Source organism: Syngnathus scovelli, unplaced genomic scaffold (assembly GCF_024217435.2).
Source record: "Syngnathus scovelli strain Florida unplaced genomic scaffold, RoL_Ssco_1.2 HiC_scaffold_47, whole genome shotgun sequence".
Classification (NCBI taxonomy): Eukaryota; Metazoa; Chordata; class Actinopteri; order Syngnathiformes; family Syngnathidae; genus Syngnathus; species Syngnathus scovelli.
Window position 1 is genome coordinate 82501 of NW_026061570.1, and position 5000 is coordinate 87500.

The 5000-nt window shown below is 59.5% G+C and overlaps 1 non-coding gene across 1 annotated transcript; it reads right to left on the minus strand.

The window, feature by feature from the left end:
- Positions 1-136: 136 nt before the first annotated feature.
- On the minus strand, positions 137-255 carry LOC125968241 (5S ribosomal RNA). The gene has a single exon (XR_007481158.1). It is a non-coding gene; the product is annotated as a 5S ribosomal RNA (ribosomal RNA).
- Positions 256-5000: the final 4745 nt, after the last annotated feature.

Genomic DNA, 5000 nt, shown 5'->3' on the forward strand with positions numbered 1-5000 from the left:
AATATAGCTTTCAAACTCGTGTTATAGTTTCAATGTCGGAGTTTAAATTAGGCTTGCTGTTTCCGGATGCCATTCGTGATGGGTGTTGTAAAAAATAGCTTCTTAAACGATTGAAGTGCACATAAGAAAAAGAAAAAGCTTACAGCACCTGGTATTCCCAGGCGGTCTCCCATTCAAGTACTAACCAGGCCCAACCCTGCTTAGCTTCCGAGATCGGACGAGATCGGGCGTTCTCAGGGTAGTATGGCCGTAAGCCGTGAGGTGACCCAACATTTTGCATTTAATAGACACAATCGCCCCTGAAACGCGAGCGAGCCAATGAAGCCTTCAAAACTGCTTCGGCACATGGAGACCAAGCATCCTGCATTAAAAGACAAACCTTAACCACTTCGGGTTTCATTGTCTCCGATTACGCCTGGATGGGACCGGCTCGTTTCTGAGAAACAAGCTCGGTGCTCCCAATAATTCAACGTAATGGTGACTTTTATTTTTATGTGGTTTATATTTGTTTTTATGCCAGTCGTATCATTTTATTTAATCGTATTTACCGTATTTGCCGGTGTACAGGTCGACTCGGTGTATAAGTCGACCCCCTAAAATTCGACGGAAATTTACGATTTTATGATATATCCTTTGTATAAGTCGAGCTCAATTGTTGCATTATATTAAACTTCAAAATTCAATATGCGAAATTTATTGACGAAATGTGTTCAAATTCTGGGAGGCCGTGCGCATGCTGCTGTTTATAAGCACCGCGGAGGAGATCACGGCCGGCGAGCTCGCGCACGCCGCCCGGCACCAACGGGAGGCCGGAAATAGCTCCAAGCCGAGCGGATCGGCACTTTATAAGCACCGCGGAGGAGATCGCGGCGCCTCATTGGACTTCCAGCGGCCGGCGAGCTCGCGCACCCGCCCGGCACATCCGGGAGGCCGTGCGCACGAGCCAAGTGGCCGAAAATAGCCCCCGCCGAGCGGATCGGCTGTTTATAAGCACCGCGGAGGTGGTCGCGGCGCCTCATTCGACTTCCAGCGGCCGGCGAGCTCGCGCACCCGCCCGGCACATCCGGGAGGCCGTGCGCACGAGCCAAGTGGCCGAAAATAGCCCCCGCCGAGCGGATCGGCTGTTTATAAGCACCGCGGAGGTGGTCGGGCACCTCATTCGACTTCCAGCGGCCGGCGAGCTCGCGCACCCGCCCGGCACATCCGGGAGGCCGTGCGCACGAGCCAAGTGGCCGAAAATAGCCCCCGCCGAGCGGATCGGCTGTTTATAAGCACCGCGGAGGTGGTCGCGGCGCCTCATTCGACTTCCAGCGGCCGGCGAGCTCGCGCACCCGCCCGGCACATCCGGGAGGCCGTGCGCACGAGCCAAGTGGCCGAAAATAGCCCCCGCCGAGCGGATCGGTTGTTTATAAGCACCGCGGAGGTGGTCGCGGCGCCTCATTCGACTTCCAGCGGCCGGCGAGCTCGCGCACCCGCCCGGCACATCCGAGAGGCCGTGCGCACGAGCCAAGTGGCCGAAAATAGCCCCCGCCGAGCGGATCGGCTGTTTGTAAGCACCGCGGAGGTGGTCGCGGCGCCTCATTCGACTTCCAGCGGCCGGCGAGCTCGCGCACCCGCCCGGCACATCCGGGAGGCCGTGCGCACGAGCCAAGTGGCCGAAAATAGCCCCCGCCGAGCGGATCGGCTGTTTATAAGCACCGCGGAGGTGGTCGCGGCGCCTCATTCGACTTCCAGCGGCCGGCGAGCTCGCGCACCCGCCCGGCACATCCGGGAGGCCGTGCGCACGAGCCAAGTGGCCGAAAATAGCTCCCGCCGAGCGGATCGGCTGTTTATAAGCACCGCGGAGGTGGTCGCGGCGCCTCATTCGACTTCCAGCGGCCGGCGAGCTCGCGCACCCGCCCGGCACATCCGGGAGGCCGTGCGCACGAGCCAAGTGGCCGAAAATAGCCCCCGCCGAGCGGATTGGCTGTTTATAAGCACCGCGGAGGTGGTCGCGGCGCCTCATTCGACTTCCAGCGGCCGGCGAGCTCGCGCACCCGCCCGGCACATCCGGGAGGCCGTGCGCACGAGCCAAGTGGCCGAAAATAGCCCCCGCCGAGCGGATCGGCTGTTTATAAGCACCGCGGAGGTGGTCGCGGCGCCTCATTCGACTTCCAGCGGCCGGCGAGCTCGCGCACCCGCCCGGCACATCCGGGAGGCCGTGCGCACGAGCCAAGTGGCCGAAAATAGCCCCCGCCGAGCGCATCGGCTGTTTATAAGCACCGCGGAGGTGGTCGCGGCGCCTCATTCGACTTCCAGCGGCCGGCGAGCTCGCGCACCCGCCCGGCACATCCGGGAGGCCGTGCGCACGAGCCAAGTGGCCGAAAATAGCCCCCGCCGAGCGGATCGGCTGTTTATAAGCACCGCGGAGGTGGTCGCGGCGCCTCATTCGACTTCCAGCGGCCGGCGAGCTCGCGCACCCGCCCGGCACATCCGGGAGGCCGTGCGCACGAGCCAAGTGGCCGAAAATAGCCCCCGCCGAGCGGATCGGCTGTTTATAAGCACCGCGGAGGTCGTCGCGGCGCCTCATTCGACTTCCAGCGGCCGGCGAGCTCGCGCACCCGCCCGGCACATCCGGGAGGCCGTGCGCACGAGCCAAGTGGCCGAAAATAGCCCCCGCCGAACGGATCGGCTGTTTATAAGCACCGCGGAGGTGGTCGCGGCGCCTCATTCGACTTCCAGCGGCCGGCGAGCTCGCGCACCCGCCCGGCACATCCGGGAGGCCGTGCGCACGAGCCAAGTGGCCGAAAATAGCCCCCGCCGAGCGGATCGGCTGTTTATAAGCACCGCGGAGGTGGTCGCGGCGCCTCATTCGACTTCAAGCGGCCGGCGAGCTCGCGCACCCGCCCGGCACATCCGGGAGGCCGTGCGCACGAGCCAAGTGGCCGAAAATAGCCACCGCCGAGCGGATCGGCTGTTAATAAGCACCGCGGAGGTGGTCGCGGCGCCTCATTCGACTTCAAGCGGCCGGCGAGCTCGCGCACCCGCCCGGCACATCCGGGAGGCCGTGCGCACGAGCCAAGTGGCCGAAAATAGCCCCCGCCGAGCGGATCGGCTGTTTATAAGCACCGCGGAGGTGGTCGCGGCGCCTCATTCGACTTCCAGCGGCCGGCGAGCTCGCGCACCCGCCCGGCACATCCGGGAGGCTGTGCGCACGAGCCAAGTGGCCGAAAATAGCCCCCGCCGAGCGGATCGGCTGTTAATAAGCACCGCGGAGGTGGTCGCGGCGCCTCATTCGACTTCCAGCGGCCGGCGAGCTCGCGCACCCGCCCGGCACATCCGGGAGGCCGTGCGCACGAGCCAAGTGGCCGAAAATAGCCCCCGCCGAGCGGATCGGCTGTTTATAAGCACCGCGGAGGTGGTCGCGGCGCCTCATTCGACTTCCAGCGGCCGGCGAGCTCGCGCACCCGCCCGGCACATCCGGGAGGCCGTGCGCACGAGCCAAGTGGCCGAAAATAGCCCCCGCCGAGCGCATCGGCTGTTTATAAGCACCGCGGAGGTGGTCGCGGCGCCTCATTCGACTTCCAGCGGCCGGCGAGCTCGCGCACCCGCCCGGCACATCCGGGAGGCCGTGCGCACGAGCCAAGTGGCCGAAAATAGCCCCCGCCGAGCGGATCGGCTGTTTATAAGCACCGCGGAGGTGGTCGCGGCGCCTCATTCGACTTCCAGCGGCCGGCGAGCTCGCGCACCCGCCCGGCACATCCGGGAGGCCGTGCGCACGAGCCAAGTGGCCGAAAATAGCCCCCGCCGAGCGGATCGGCTGTTTATAAGCACCGCGGAGGTGGTCGCGGCGCCTCATTCGACTTCCAGCGGCCGGCGAGCTCGAGTGTCGGCCTTGGTTACCATCACATTTGAAGCGATGAATACGAAGTTAAATTTTATGACTCGGTGTATAAGTCGAGGTCGATTTTTTTCGGTCGATTTTGGATCGAAAATGGTCGACCAATACACCGGCAAATACGGTATATATACTTATTATAAATGTAGTATTTATTTATATAGATTTATTGTTTATTTATATATATAAAGGCAGGTCCGCAAAAATATTTCTGACGCGTAGCCGGTCCGTGGCTCAAGAAAGTTTGGGGACCACTAGTCTAAAAGAATCTGGCCGTAACTGGAATAGGGTTCTACGCGAATGCCCAACGGAAAAGTGAAGTGCACAAAACCTGCATTTGGCTGTATCAAAATAAATGTCATGAAAAAGGTAAAAACACTACATGGAAGCACAATGTGTTGTGCTGGGATCTTTTACAAGTAAAGACTGCTGCTTTGAGTTCACAGGGAGCCATGCTCTTTATTCACTGTACATCAGGGGTCTCAAACTCAATTTACCTGGGGGCCGCTGGAGGTAGAGTCTGGGTGAGGCTGGGCCGCATCAAATCGTAATCCACAAAAGTAATCCATAAAAAAGGTCAACTGATCCAATCTTCTCAATTTGAACAAATTAACAGTTAGAACATGCAGAACAGGAAAAGTTCTTCAGAACATAGGCTTCATTTCTACTTCCTCCTACTCCTTGCTGCCAGAGACTTAGCAACGCTTCCTCTCACACAGCTGAGCCACATTTGGCTTGAGGGAGGAGGCAACTGAGACCCTCAGTATGGCTTTAAGATGCTCATCTTTAATTCTGGACCTGTACTTTGACTTATTGAAGTTCATTGTGGAGAAGAGCTTTTCACACAGATAGGTGCTGCCAAAAAGGCACATGGTCCGCTTGAACATCCTGGAAAGCTCAGGGAAGCTGGGGGGCAGTTCTCTCAAAAATTGTCCAAGCTCCACTGTTCTTCCACTCACTTCCCTGAACTTGGCTTTGAGTTCAGTATTGCACTGCAGGTCAATTAGCTCCATCTGCAGAACAGGGGGGGCATCCTCAACATCAAAGGAGAAGGGGTCAGCAAAAATGTTAAAAGTGGCTCTGTGTGTCTTGAAGTCTGCAAACCTGTGATCAAATTCTTCTT